General features: G+C 42.0%; 1 protein-coding gene across 6 annotated transcripts in view; it reads right to left on the bottom strand.

The window, feature by feature from the left end:
* ATP8B4 (ATPase phospholipid transporting 8B4 (putative)) overlaps window positions 1-15513 on the bottom strand; it is a 216204-nt gene extending 200691 nt beyond the window's left edge. For 3 of the 6 annotated variants that reach the window (XR_011499559.1, XM_044764905.2, XM_044764906.2), the window contains exons 1-3: window positions 15384-15513; window positions 14924-15006; window positions 2185-2276 (exon numbers count right to left, since the gene is read on the bottom strand). The gene's annotated coding sequence lies outside the window, so the exon portion shown is untranslated. Of the gene's footprint in view, window positions 1-2184; window positions 2277-8343; window positions 8525-8552; window positions 8684-14923; window positions 15061-15383 lie in introns of those variants that run through there. The other 3 variants (XM_014852594.3, XM_014852621.3, XM_014852611.3) reach the window with 3 other exon arrangements.
* Window positions 15514-16017: the final 504 nt, after the last annotated feature.

Genomic DNA, 16017 nt, shown 5'->3' with positions numbered 1-16017 from the left:
CCAGGCATCCGGCTGCCTCTAGGATATGCCCGCTGACCAGTGACTGCTTTTCCCCTGCCTTCCTCATGACAGGTTTCCCTGCTCCAACCTTGGCCACCTATAGCCCAGGGTCCACCGTGAAGCCAGTGCCATCTTTATGAAAGGTAAATGGCATCATGTCATGCCCCTGTTTAAAACCCTCCAGTCACTTCCTGTTGGCCTTAGGAAAAAAGACCAAATTCTAACATGATTTTTTGGACACTCTGCAACCTGATCCCTGCTCATCTTTCTAGCCTGATTTCTCATCATTCTCCTCACTGACCCCATTCCTCCTTGCACCCTGCTCACGTCTCTACTCCAGAAATACTCAACTCAGCTTCTTTCCATTTAGGAGCCTTCACACTTGCTCTTCCCTCTGCTGTAACCATCTAACCCCATCCCCAACTCCTTCACCTGACTTACTCCTACTCATCTTTCCAATATCAACTCATACTTCCTCTAGGAGGCTTCCCCTGATCCCCCAAATCAGAGATAGGAGCTCGTTCTAAGTGCTCTCAGATAATCCAGAACTTCTCATTTCAGAGCCCCTACCACTCTAGGACATATTTGCCTATTATACTGGCTGTTTCCCCATTAGTCCACAAACTCCAATAGGGCAGAGATCTCATCTGTCAGGTCCATGGTTGTATCTCTAGTATCTAATTCAAGCCTGGCATATAGCAATGCTCAATAGACATTTGCTAAATGAAAGAATGAATGATGTCCTCAATTTCTACGAGAAATGGAGCAGGGCTTCCAGATGCTAAAAGGAACTTCCCTTTTAGCAACTATTTCTTCCCAAACCCCAGCCCCAAGTGCCAGGATATCTTAGATCTTCCCAAACTAGGGGTACCTGTGGCTTTCCTGTCTACTTCCTCCCTCAGGCTGGTCCCCATCCTCCTGTACACCCCCATCTCCAGCCTAGGAAGAACCTCAAAGGATGAGCAATATTTGGTTAGCAACAGGAAGAGTGTTGCAGGCAAATTGAAGAGCATGAGAAAGAAGGGGGAAATTTGCAAAGCTTGGGGGAGGAAAACAAGAGGTGGCACTCTGCCTAAAAGAAGATTCACAAAAGGGATTTTTTGGGGTAAGGCCTTCCTGTGAAAAATAATATGGATTAAAGTGGGTTTTCATCCATGAAGGACTATCTTTGCTGCAAAAAATAATCACAACAACAGATACAAAATGGTAGCAGGGATAAGGATGAATGGATTTTGTGACAATGACAACTGAATCTGGTGGTCCCATCTGGCCAGTGGGTTAAGGCTCATCAGCTAGTTCTAAGTCAACTTGTTAGGGCTTGAAAACTCTCTGGGGACTAAGTGAACATGTTGTACTTTCACAGGTTCAGAGTCTCTGGAGCAGGCAAAAGGAAGAACGAATTTTTAAGCAAGATGGCAAAAGGGACTCTACACCCTGACAGGTGCAATGACAATGCAGGCAGAAGAAAGAAATTCAGTCTCTCAGGAAGTTAATAAGAGTACTGGCCACTGGCTAACTTATTCCTTTCTCCTTATTAGTTTGCTACATTGCTTTGAGGGATTTGTACTGACAGATAACCAATACAAAAGATGAACTTAAAAATATTTGTATAATATGAAGGTAACTAAAGAGAAAATATCCATGTAACCCCTTCCTTCTCTTATTGTAGATAGTCCTGCAAGCTCTTCTCGTTTCAAAAGCCCCTAGACTATCAAACATAAAGCAATAGCATATCCCTCCTAAAATTACCCTTAGGTCATACAGCTATTTCATTGCTTTTAATTTCTCTATTACCACCTTCCAAAGTGTCTTTGAAATCTTTTATTTTAAAGATATTGAATAAACCGTTTTTGCTTTTGTAGAAAATATTCCCTACTTCATAATTAATCCAGAGTGATAATGTAATCACTGTTGTATGAATTAAACAGTATTTCTACAAGATTTGTGAAAGCTATTTCTTATTAATGATCGCGTTCAAGTGTTTTTACTCTGTAAGACATAAAGTTACAATGAAAAATTAAGAATTAATATTCAGGTCCATGTTTCCTGCAATCCAATCGTTTTCTTGTAACAGCGGCAATCCAGGCATATTCACCTAAGGATTCATACTAATGTAGCAGATTCTAGCGTAACTTGGAGGAAGGAAAATTTAGTCCTTTTGTTCTTGTACATTTATTAACTCACCAAAATACCCCGGCTGACACTGGCTCCACCTCTAAACGATGTTGGAGTAAAGAAAGAGTCATCTTCTGTCGAACTTTTGGATCAGTGAATGTCTAAGGAAACAGAGTAAACAAGGTCAGGTGAGAGAAAAAAGTTTGCTAAAGTGAAATTTAGCTCTAGAAGTAAGAACCGTGGATTTTGAAATTCAACCCCTTACAAGTGCTGAAGCAAACAATATTGACATGAATACATTCTTCCTTTTTTGAAATCACCCCAAAGCAGAGGAAATGGAAAAAGAAAAGCTTCTGGGTAGGTTTTATCTTACTCTTGGTTTCATCTTATACAGGGATTAAAATAGTGGTTTCCTTGTATGAAAGTCCTAGGGAGCTTTCCTAAGAAAGAGAGGTGTGGATGGGAAAAAGAGGAAGCGAGAGAAGGGAATAGCTGAGAAATAACAGCTAAGAGCTTTATATATGTTAATTCATTTAAAAATGCAACAAGCACTTTTTTAAAAAAGATTGAAAGTTATGTTTGCATGAGGAATTTATTTTTTTTAAATTTCAATTTTTTAATCTTGGTCACAGAAAATAATTTTTCTAATTAAAAAAAAGGCAAAGTCAAAGGAAGACTCCAGTTTGTTCAGGGAAAATAAGGAGTTGGTTTCAGAAAACTTGACATTGAGGGCGATAACAAGACATCCAAGTTGGGAATGCTACTTAAGCAGCTGTGTGCGGAAGAGGGCATCCTGTCCATATTAGGATTCCACAAGGAGGTCTCTACTTACAGTGAAAACGCATACACCTGGGTGCAGGTGGCTCAATCCTTGCTTTTAGCCAAAGATTAAAATGGAGATTCCCTTTAATGATCGGAGGCTCTCCAACGATCAGGTTGTTACAGTTAATTCCCCTGCTCTAATTCCACAATTACCAAGCAACCTACTGATAATAACTTGCTTTCCCACAGAAGTCTGCCTACAGGGAAAGGAGGCACGAGTCATGCACACTGAAGTGAACATTCTGGTCCTCCTGATAGTTATATTACACATTTTAAATTAATAAATTGTCATTCTTATTTTATATCATCAGCCTCCTGAGCTAAACTAGTCTGCCCCCAGAAAGATAGATCTGTTTTTGGTATGCTGCTGAATTATGGTCCAAAGTCTACAGGACAAATGACCCATTTTGGCTATAGTAAACTCACCAAGAGGCCTCCAAGGGAACAGCCTGCTGACCTGCTCAAGGGGCAGCAGGAAGTGGTGGCTGGAAGCTTCTCCTCTGGAGTCAAAGAGCCCGATCTTAGATTCCTGCTTTCCACTAACTCATTACAGAACCCAGGGCAAATAAGCTCTGTAAGACTCAGAACCTATTGGATGGGCTGTGGGGGGTGGGGGCACACAATGGAAGTGTTCATTAGATGTTAGTTATCTTGAAGGCAGCCCTCTGAACTTTGTCAAAGTACCTACGTCAACATTGGGATGAAATGAGGACAGCGAGTCCTTCAAAACATTCTGCAGTAAAATGAAGGCGATACGTGTGAATGGGTAATGAGACCTTAAAGAGAAGATGTGTTTCCAGTGGGGAGACAGGACCTCCAGTGGGAAGGAGGCAGAACCAGTGGAAAGAGAAATATGGGGTAGAGTGACAGGAAGGCAAAGGAATCGGAGGAGATTAGAAAAGGGGAAAGGAAGGGGCAGGGCAGTTGAGAAAGAGACAGCTTGTCTTTCTCCCAACTTTGCTTTCTATTCCCCTTTGGAGACAATATACTATACAGGAGAGACTTTTAGGACAACAAGATTCCAATCCCAGTGCAGTTACTTTCTATCCAGTGCTACTTTAGCCAAGTCACTTACCCTCCTGTAAGACTCAATCTCAGAATCTGTAAAATAAAGACAATAATGCCTTCCTCCCCGAGCTGTTGTGAGGTTAAATAGAAATGTACATACAGTTCACTCCATAAAAATGTGTTCCTTCCCCTCCGTTCTCCTCCCCAGTCTCTTTTCCCCTCCTACTCTCTCCCTTCTCTCCTTTTCAATCTTCCGGTTTCTTTTCCCCGTTTCCCTAACTTCTCTTCACATTTCTCACTGAGGCACCTGCTCCCAACCTAACCCACCTCTTCTCTGAGGACTGGCCCAACCAAGAGTGGAGGGGAGGAGGGCTGCCTGGGAGGCCAGCGCCAGGGTGGGCTTCAAATGCCCACCTACTTGAGCAATAGTAGGGTCTGAGGATGGGAAGTTGGGAGGGCAGGTTCAGGTCTACCCTGCTGCCCTCCATCTTCTCAGCTCCTACCCCTGCCCCTGCCCTCCCTCTGGCCCTTGGTTCCCAGAGGCTGAAAAGCAAAGCCTCAGTGAGTCCTCCCACCCTGGACATGGCAACCTTGCTATCATATCTGCTGGCAACCCTGCCAACTAGCCCAGGAACATTCCCCGGGGCCAGGCCCCTGAGGGATGGAGGGGCTGAAGCACAGCTCTAAAACCCGGGAAGGGAGATGCTGGTACAGCAAGGAAATCTCAACCTTGGGAGGCGAGACCAGCAAGGGATAAAGAATAAGCCTGGGCCTCTGTCCTGCATGTGTGCAGCTTCGAGTGTCACGTCGCAATGAGAGATGTAGATAACATTTTAATCATATTTGGTGTCAGTGACAGCAGCCAACAGCCATAGTGCTTGCAGACTGTAGACACTGGGCAAAAGTAGAAGTAAAAAGAATGTAAGCCAGTCCATGTGTGTGTGTTTATAAGAATGATGGTTGGTACAGCCAAATTTATAAATTGCTTAGCAATTACATCTAATTACCATGCCTCGACAATAAACTATTCTATTTCCATATACCGTATATCAGATTGTCTGTTGTGAGTTGTCATGTCGACACTGAAGTCTGTTTATATTCTGTTAGCCATGCAGCTGTTACTCAGCCACAAAATTCTAAAGCGGTGGGAACCCTGCTCCCCTTCCTCCTCTTGTTTATCCCTTGCTCATTTTCCAACTCCATCTCCTAACTTCCTTTTCTCTTTCCTTTCTCTTCCTTTCCCAGTCTGCTCTTGCTGCCTCTCTTGTGCATTTTCATCCTGCTTCTCCTCATTGCACCCTTTCTCTCCCAGACACGTCTCCCCTGGTTTGGTCATCTTCCTTCCCTTTCTCACTTCCCTATTCCTCCACCAACGCTGGAGTCAGAGGGCCACATTTGGTCCTGCTAGCCCTGTAACCTCCAGCAAGTCCCACTCCCTTCTAAGCCCCAGTTTTCTCATCTGTAAACAGGGACAATCAGAGTAACTCACAGGATCATTAGGCAAACTACATCAGATCATGCCTGCAAGGACGTGAGCACAGTGCTTCCTGCCACAAAGTTAGTATCTGAGACAGGAAGCTACTATTATTTTAATTTTTCTTAAATGTACTTCTAACTCTCCACATGTAGAAAACCTCCCATCAAATTTGAGAGCCATCATCAAACACTTACCAGATGCCTGTTGTGTGTCAAACCTGGGCTGGGTGGAGGGAGGCAAGGATCATTAGCCCCTATCTCAAAAGCCCACAGTCTGGGGAAGATGAGAACAGCTACGTGGAAAGATCATTAGAATGGCAAGTGCCGGGCTATGACAGACTAAGAATTATGGAAACAGAGGGAAGGGAGTCACCAAGCCTGTTTTGCAGAGTCAACTAAGATCTCACAGATGGTGATTCCTAGTTGAGTCCTTTTGAAAGGAAAAGAAGAGTTTGCCCAATAAAATGAGGTAAGGACAGGCAAAAGGAACAGCATGTGGAAAGACCAAGTGATGTGAAAGGGAAGGGAAGGTTTGGGGAACAGTGACAGTCGTGGCAACCAGATTACAAGGGGCATGAAGGAGAGTGGTGTGACATGGAGTTGGCAAGGTAAATAAAAGACAGATTCTGAAAGAAGTCACTGTCTTCATCTTTGTCATCATCATCACTACCATTCACGGGGTACTTGGCCTTGTGCTAGTACTTGACATCTATCATCTCATTTAATCCTCACTAAAACTCTATGGGCAGGGACTACCATTAGCCCCATTTGATAGAGGAGGTGACGCAGAGCATTGCTATGGTCAAGATCCTGTGGCTGATCTTGCAGATAATGGGGAGGCAGAGGCGGTCTCTCAGTAGAATGCGATGATTAAAATTTAGGCCACCTTGTCCGTTGTCATTGCTCCCTTGAGTCTCTCTATGCAAGTACCTGCTGTCAGGGTTTTTAGGAAGGTTATTCTCACAGATGAACTGGCATGGAAAGAGATGGGGGAGCAACGACAACAGGCAAGTAGAGCTGGATTCTAGAAATGTTTCTGCAGTTGAATTGACAGAGTTTATAAATGGTCCATATTTTGGGGTGCAGAACAAGGAGGAATCTGAGGTGATTTCTAGGTTTTTGGCTTGAGACAATGAGGAGACAGAGATGCCATTAACTAAAATGACAAATACGGCAGTGAAGGGACAAGGAGACGGTGGGGGAACAGGGGCAGGAATGGAGGAGGGAGAATAATAAGTTCAGTTTGGACACATTAGGCTTGAAATGCCTCTTGATCCTTGAAAACATCCTCAGCCCTAAAGAGAGAAGACAGATCTGTAGACTTGGAATCAACATATAAGGAAGCGTTGAGATCATGGGGAATGAATGATCTCACTCAGGAAGAACAAGAACAGGAAGAAGTGGGGGAGAGGACCAGAGGGTGAGGAGGAGTCAATAAAAGACAAGAGTAGAGTCCTAGGGAACACTCAACTCAAAAGAGGGTCAGAGGAAGCGATCTTATAATGAAATGCTGTGGCTTTCCTACTGTGCTTTCTTCCTCTGGGCATCTAGCACAGAGCCTGGCACAGGGTAGGTGATTAACAAACTGAAGTTGAGTAAAGAAAAGGAGAGAAGAGGGAAAGGTAGCCTCAAATCAAGGAAGAAACATGTTTCCAGAAATACAATGATCGATAATACTTAATATTCACATTTTATGTTTAATCAGAAACTTATTGTTAATATTTGGAAAATATGTAACATTGCTAAGGAGTCAAGTAAGACTCTTAGGCATGTGCTACAAACATGGAACATTTAGAGGTTATCATTTTCTATGACTTTTCATGAGAAATCCTGACAACAAATACTACCATCTATTTCTTGTACGTGCCATGCAAGCATCTAGAATACATACGTTAAGAAGTATTTCAAGAAGAGCTATAATTTTCTGTTTACTTTGAAATGATAGTTTAAGTGTTTTCTTACTAAATGAAAATTTCCAATTTACCTTGCAAGAACAATATAAAATCCTGTGCACAAAAAAAAAAAAAATCAACCAGGGGCACAAAAAAAATCACTTGGTCCCTCATTTTTAAAGACACATACATGATGAAACAATATAAAAGCACAAGATAGATAAATACTGGTTAAACAAATCACTCTGAATTTTCATTTTGCAGTAAAAGCTAGCATGGAGCAACCCCTGAGCAAAGGCGACAGTTCGTGGACACAGGTGGTGGTGATCCCATACTCGATACTATATTTCCTCGTCTCCTTTCTAATAAGCCTCCAGCCCCCAATTAATGTTTCTCGCCAGTTCCTTTTTCTTCAAAACAGCTAATTGTTAACCAGGGACCTGAGATTCTCTCTTGTCTATCAACAAAACAGCTAGAAGAATCCATTTTTCTGTTCAGACAAATCTCAGCACTGAAAACATTCCCCTCAGGCCTCAGAGGGAGAGCTTAGTGACAAATTGTTTATTCCAAAGCATGAATTGATCATAGAATAAACAATATCTTGAATAGATGTTGTAGATACAAACTCCCTGAAAAAAACTGAAACCAACTACTACCAAAGGAAGTGACAAATACCCACAAATCAAGAAGAAATGGGCATTGTGGCTACGCCCATTGGCCATTGAATAGGTGATGCTACCAGAATAAAAACTTGAACTTCAAAGAAAAAAAAGGAAATCTCCTATTTTCCAAACCCAATTAACTTCTCCCCAAATTATATTTTAATAGGAGTAGACTAACGAAGGCTATTTGCCAAACCTCAACCACACAGAAGACGAAAACAGCAAAATAAAACATCCACTTGGAAAAAAGAAACAGAAAAGCCCCAATCAGCCCAGAGCCAGCTCTCCTCTTGGTGTCACCAACCCTGGAATGCTCCCCCTCCTCAACCCCCCCCTCCCCCCCCCCCCCCCCCCCCCCCCCGACTCACCTCAGCCTGGACCTAACCCTCTCCCCCAACAGGGAGATTTCCCAGCAGTGCAGGAAGATCAAACAGGTACCCATTCCGTGACCATATCAATGAGAAAAGTAAGGTTGTTCTGAAAGCTCTAGTAATTACATGAAAAACAAACTGGGTCTCTAGGGGACATTCTTGAAAACCTGAGATCAACTCCCGGAAAAAAACTCTTGACCACTTACCACCACCGGAAGCTGCTAGATGGCAGCTCAGAATCAGCATCTCATCAGAAAAAGAGGAAGACGTTGTAGGAAAGCAGCTTTACTACCAGTGAGGAACTTGGTGGGGCGGGGGGGACTGCTCCTTGGAAAAACACCAAAAGCCCAGAAGAGTCTCTCCTTCTACGGTTGCCTGCTGTTGCTGCCAGGATAGAATCGGTTAATCTTGGAGAAACAAAAGGAATCTCCCTAGAGGCTGGCTTCTGGAGGATGGCTTCCTCTGTGGGAACCAAGAGTTCAGAAGGATGGAAGCAGACAACAGAAGGGGCCACCAGTCACCACTTCTCTTACCAAACTTTTATCAGCCCCCGACTGAGGGGAATAAGCAAACCTCTTTGGAGTTCCCACCTGTTTTGCCCAGAGATGAAGGAATTAGCAATGGTTTGGTTTGGTTTAATCATTACAAGGGAAGCTCAACTCTCTCGTGTGAAAGCTAAGCACACTCAAGCACCATTTAATACGCAGTGTAATGACACTTCTTCTTTCCCAACATTCTTAATTTCTGCTCAGAGGAAGCAAGCAATTAACCCTGAGGATGCTGAAGAACAAATGCACTGACTTTTTAGTTCAGAATCACTTTGGGGGAGGTTCTGGCTTATAAGATGGGATTAGATGAAAACAAAATATTTTGGTATGTGTCTATTTTTAAAAGAAAGGGTTATGGCTCCTTTTAAATACGTCTGAAGCCATTTATAGATTTTCCAGAAGTTGCATCAGATTTGCAGTTAAGTACTGAAATCAAATATGTTTTAATCATGTCTCTACAACCAGAACAAGCAGATCCCCTGTGCATTGTCAACTCCACTCTCCTAGAGCACCCTGGTACTGAGCCCTCAGGTTCCCACAGAGAGCCAGACCAGAGAAAAAGGAGAGTTTTTCCCTGCCAAGGCTCTGCAGTCACAAGAAATTGCAGATTTCTTGAAATGAGAGTGATGGCTTTCTTCCTCGCATAATAAAAAGGACTAAGCACAGCCTATATAAAGAAGCAATCATTTCTTTGAAACGTTTATAATGAAAAGCTCTTTTAAATTTAAAAAGAATTTTAAGTATAGCCACTACATCATTTTTTAAACCTATCACATTGGCAATTATTATATGTTTGGTAATTCCCTCTGTTAAAGATGATATAACGAAATCAGCACCTTCTCCTACACTGTTAGTGGGAATAGAAATTGCTAAAATATTTTAAAATGGAAGCTAAGCAGTTCCTATCAAATATAGAAATGTGCATGTTTCCATCTCTTAGAAATTTACCTTCCAGATGACTACAAACATGGGCAAACATATCTGTAAAAATGTTCATTATAGTACTGTTTGTGATAGCAAAGAACTAAAAATGGCTTAAATATAGGGTACTGGCTAAATAAGTTAAGGTACATCCATACAAAGGAGTACTATGCAACCATGAAGAAGGAGTAGAACAGGAGTGAAGAATTAGCTCGTCTGGATTCAGATCTGGCTCCACCAGTGACTTACAGCTCACTCTGGGCAAGTTCCCAAACATCTCTGGGCCTCAGTTCCCCATCTGTAAAAAGGTGATAATTACAGTACTTACCATAGAGGATTGTTGCAACTAAGACAGTGCCTGGAGCAGAGTAGATGCTCAATAAATATTAGCTATTACCAGTGAGAGAGGGAGGCCTCTTCAGATTGACATGGAAAGATGCCCAAGACGTATTGCCAAGTGGAAAGAGCAAGTTGCAAAACAGTACATATAGGATAATTCATTTGGTAAAAACATCCTAAATGTGTTTGCTGTTTACTGTCTGTTTACTGTTGTTTGTCAGTGGTGTAGTGGTTAAGTTCACATACTCCACTCAGGCAGCCTGGGGTTCACAGGTTGAGATCCCAGCCACGGACCTACACACTGCTCCAAGCCATGCTGTGGCAGCATCCCACATACAAAATAGAGGAAAACTGGCACAGATGTTAGCTCAAGGACAATCTCCCTCAAGCAAAAAGAAGATTGGCATCAGATGTTAGCTCAGGGCCAATCTTCCTCACCAAAAAAAAAAGAAAGAAAGAAAGAAAGAAAAAAAACAGACAAAAAATAATAAAATAAGCTCCTGGAGAGAAGAGACTATTCTTCACTGTTGTATCCCCAGTATCTGGAATAAACATTCAATAAATATTCATTGACTGAATAAATGATAACAGGAAGGCTAAGTAAGAAGAAATAACTAACAGCAATTACCTCTGAGGAATGGTTGGGAGTTGAGGGGCTGGTGGGCCCTGGGAGAAATGTTTTGTTGGTTCTTACCCTTTTGTACTGCTTAAATTTTTCACAATGAGCTTGTTTGCCAACTAATAAAAATGCAACTCTGAGAAGATAGTGTTTTTGCTTACAGGGAGCATCTCAAGATCTGTGGTTGCCCCCACTAACAGCAGACAGATGGAGGAGCAAGGGATGATTCTGCCTATAATCTGATAAATTAATGAGACAGAAAGCAATTTACAAAAGAAGGAAAACACAGAGCTCTTTTTTTCCCTTGGTCTTCCACTTATCTTTCCAGAGTTATTCCTACAATCTCCAAGCCAGATCCTCTGCCCTAGTCCACGGGACCCTTCTCCATTACCTAAACATCAACTGCACATCCCTACCATGGCATCTTTGCTCTCCTTTTGGGAGGCCTTTCCCTTCATCCTCTCACTGCCGATCCATCCTTAAAGAACCAGATCACATGTCTGCTCCCATCCAGAGCCTTTTCTGACTCTCCCAGCATCTCTGGTCCCTCTGTCGTGGGCACTGCTGGAGCCCAGGCTTGGTTCCATCCCCTGACACTTATCCTACATCTGCTATCTTCCCTCTCATTCTATAGATTACTTAAGATGAGGACTGGAAGGACGGTGTCTTCAGTTTCGCAACCCCCCTCACACATACACACACACACAGAGCCCGGCACCGTAATGGACAGAGTGCCAGATTAAGGAGCTACATGTTGCGATTTTGTTCCATTTGCCCAAAAGCTTCTGATACCAGAAAAAGTTCACACACCTTGTCATCGTCCCTGAAATTTCAAGACTAGAGATGTCTTTCTTTGGCCTACTAAGAATATTCTTGTTTAACGCTTCTAAAAGATCTAAATAAGTTTGAAATGCTCTAGTTACTCATGTACTAAATAGTCTGAACTGATTTAATCATATTTTTTACTAACTAACCACACTGAGACAATGAGGAATACTAATGGGAGAAGAAAGTAGGATAAAATAGAAAAAGGGCAAAGATGGGCTTACCACACCTACAGTCAGACCACAGAACGCCTACTTCATGTTCATCCCACGCACAGAAGCTCTCATGATGCGTGCACGTGGTGCGGAGGGGGACTCCTAGCACTGATGCCTTATGATTTTGAAATATTCATTCATTTTAACATGCAAGCATCTTGCCGTTGAATACTCTCTTGCAGATAGATCTTTGAGTGCTTAAATAAAAAATAATTTTACAGTGTCATAGAATTATGTGGTACTTAAAATCACAGAGCATCAGATTTATTCGTCCCATCACTTAAAGTCCCAAAGTTCTTTATCCATCTCTAGAATATAACATTACAGCAGGTGCTTCTATTCCTCTACCAGACTCTCTTGTCACCCACATGTCCCCTTGACTCTCTCCCCCGTTTCCCTTAAACCTGTGCTCAAAGTCACCAGCTCAGAAAGGCCTGCCCTGGTCAGCCTACCTAAAACAACACACACAATCCCTATCACTCTCTATTCCTTATCTTGCTTCATTTTTCTCCATAGGAAAACCACACAGCCATTAAACTGTATATTTTCTTGTTTATTGTCCAGTTTCCCCCACCAGAAGGTCAGCTTTGGGAGAGCAGAGACTTTGTCCTGTTCACTGTTGCTCACCCAAGGCCTAGAGCAGGGCTTAGTGGGTGACTGATGAATGTTGAATCAACAAATGATCGTAATAGCCTTGTGGTACAGTTATTTATAGCTTACTAGATATGTGTGCATCTTCCTCCAGAATGTGAGCTGCTCGAAAACAGAGCTCTTGTCTCATTCACTGCTGTATTTCAACACTGCCCAGAAAATAGTAATTTATTCATAATTGACTTAAAGCTGAACTCTAAAGTGTAGTTCTCTATATGACACTTTCCATTTCCATTAAATTTCCATTTACAATGTGCCCTCAACTAAATTTCCCTTGGCTCACCTTCACTTGTCAGTCCCCAAAGTCGTGCCAATTGGCAGGCCTAATGTAAACAGACCTTGTCACAGGCATACAGTGGGTAGAGTCAGATGTCAGACCGTATGTAGCTGTATCTTGAAGTATTAAATTCAGAGGAGGAGGAGGAGGAGGAGTCTAGGGGAAAAGACAGAGGCCCAGCACACAACGAAGGTGAAGAGGGCAGCAGCTCACCCTGCAGGGCATGAACAGAGGAGAGATACTTGCTCTGGAGAACCAAAAAAGTGTAGAGGGAAGTGAGAGTTTAAAGTTCTGCTCTTTTTCCATCCCTAGGTTCATAACCAAAAGAATTGCAGGCAGGAAACCAAACAGATACTTGTAAACCAATGTTTGTAGCAGCATTATTCACAACAGCCAAAAGATGGAAACAACCCAAATGTCCATCGATGGATGAATGGATAAACAAAATGTGGTATATCCATACAGTGGAATATTATTCAGCCTTAAAAAGAAATGAAATTCTGACATATGCTACAACATGGACGAACCTTGAGAACATTACGCTCAGCGAAATAAGCCAGACACAGAAGGACAAATATTGTATGATTCCACTTATATTTAGTCCCTAGCACAGGCAAAGAGGAGAGCTAACCAGGCGCTGGGGGGAGCAGAGAATGGGAAGTTATTGTTTACTGGGTATAGAGTTTCAGACAGGGATGACAAAAGAATTCTAGAGATGGATGGTGGTGATGGTTACACAGCGTTCTGAAAATACTTAATGCCACTGAACTGTACACTTAAAATGATTAAAATGGTAAATGTTCTGTTATTCCCATAGATAATATTACCTGAACAGGGGTTAATCTTCAATCTTCATTAGGCAGCATGGACATTATCAGAACACCAGAAATTGTGGGCTTTGAAACGGCCTTGTTTTGCTTTAAAACCTTCCTTTTTACAAATGTCCCTCATGTCTGTAATCTAGAGTTTCCAAAGAGCTTTCTCAATGACCACTTCAATTTGTCCTCACAATAATCCAGTGAGTTATGCTAAATGGATTTTGATTAACTATCTGAGCCTTTGAAAGAAAACTTTCCTGCTAATTTACTTGCCTCTTACCTGGTCCTCCAACTTTGTACATATTTCATTAAAAGGAAGAGATGGAATTTTTTATATTTAAGAATCTGAAGCCACACAACTTTCCTGGATAGAATAAACAGTATTACATTTCTTAGAACCTGTGACTATGTCTAGCTCTACTACCAAGACTGCTAAGAAAGCCAACGAATTACCATTTTAAGTAAACACATTAACCACCTATAGCAAATGGAATGCCCTGACCCATAGTTTGAAATTTACAGTTGGAAGAAATGGATTTAAGAAACATATTTTCATTCAACAAATGCAGATACTGCGCTAGGCTCTTTATAGGACATAGAAAGATAAACAAAACGTGATTCCTGCTCTTAAGACACTTATCACGTCTTGGGAGGCATCAGACACACAGGTGAAGGGGTTCTGCAACGAAAGAGGAAAACAACAGGCTCTGCTACTGAGAACGGGCCCGTCAAACAGCAGATTCACTCACTTTGTGTCAATCCAATTCAATCACAATGAAATGGACAAATTAAGATTTAATCAATTCCCCAGAATTTAGCCATTACAAGAGTTTTAGGTTTTTTTGTTTGTTTGCTCGCTTGCTTTTAATGCCAAGAAAGGAAGATTGAGCCGACTGAAGTGTCAGACCAAGGCCTCGTGTCAACCTGAATGACAGAGAAGTCTCTCTGGACCAAAATTACGAATTGGACATATACAATAAAAAAGGAAAGAACTAGAACAAAGTATTCCCCAATTTTAGCAACACATTCTTGAGCAATCCACCTGCTGTGAGCAGACCAGCCCACTTGAACGTACAGAAGCAGAATCTCTTTGAGAGGAGCCCCGGCCTCTACACTGTAAACCTACGCACCAAAACATGAGGCTTGCTGAGGTATAAATCATGCAATGTTGTGCAAATTACTTCACTGCCTTAAACTTTAGCTTCCTGGTTGTAAAATTGGGAACATTAAAATCTTCTTCTTAAGCTGTTTGTGAAGATCAAAAGAGATACTCACTAGATTAATAACAAGTGTGTAAAAGAAAGAGGGCATGTGTAAATTACATATACAGTGACAGAACAAGAATAAATAATATAACCCAGTACCTGTCACATAGTCATTGTCCAACGAAAGGTCAATGTCCTTCCAGCTCTCTCTCCAGAATCTTCCCAAATGGCTACCACATTTCCTTTATCAGAAGAGAAGGAAGACATCCGAGTTCTCAGCTACTCCACATCTCCAGTTCTTTCCATTCTAATACAGCCACCTGCCTTCTCCTCTGCTTTCTAGGACAGTAGTCCCCAAGCGTATCCTTTCAATATACCATAAAACCCCACAAGAAATAGATGGTTTTAAAGGATGAGATCAATAAAGATAAATACAAGTTCTAGTACTTTCTTCCTGCACCCCAGGGGACCGTTTGAAAACCACTGCTCCATGACAAGGACCAGCAGGCACGGAAGTATACTAAACAGGTTCCTTCCGCACCACTCCCTCTTCTTTTCAGTGATTGAAACCTACTCACTTCCCATTCAGAATCAGCTTCACCAAAGCTTGAAATCATACCTTCGCTCACGGTCTTTAGTAAACAAAAAGAAGGTAGAGTTTTCTAACCTCTTATAGGTGCATTTACTATCTGGCACTTATCATAGTGTGCCGGGCTGAAGTGCACCAAGAGAACGGAACTCATCTCCTCCTCCCCCAGGCTCCCCACCAATTACTTCCTGTTGGCTAGTTAACCTTTTGTGTAAGAAAGCAGATTTCCTCACATTGGCCAAGATAAAGGACTGACCCATTGCCATTTCCTATGAGGGACTTTCCATCCTCAATGAAGACTCAAAGGTGAGTTTTAGTTATTACTCAACTAACTCACGAAAACCACAACAAGAAAATCAGAGAATGCAAGAAGGAAGAAATTTCTTTAGAAGTTAAGCCCTGGCTAGGGACCTGAATTTAAGACTAGAGAGTTTCCTGCTCTACTATTAAAATCTCAGGAATTAAAAGTCAACTAAAAATAACCTAAGTCCACCACTACACTAAAATTAAGTTGGTATGATTGATTAAGAAAAAAAAGAGATACCCAAATTCCCGGGTGCTCAAGGTCACCTCTGGAGTCTACCTCCTCCAGCAATTTGGACTTCCCCTCAAGGGCTCTCCCGAATATTCCTTTCAGTGCAAACACTCAGATACAAAGCAGAAC

Source organism: Equus asinus, chromosome 2, assembly GCF_041296235.1.
Source record: "Equus asinus isolate D_3611 breed Donkey chromosome 2, EquAss-T2T_v2, whole genome shotgun sequence".
In the NCBI taxonomy this organism is placed as follows: domain Eukaryota; kingdom Metazoa; phylum Chordata; class Mammalia; order Perissodactyla; family Equidae; genus Equus; species Equus asinus.
Note: the sequence above shows the minus strand (reverse complement) of the source record. Positions and strands in the feature narration are given on the sequence as shown.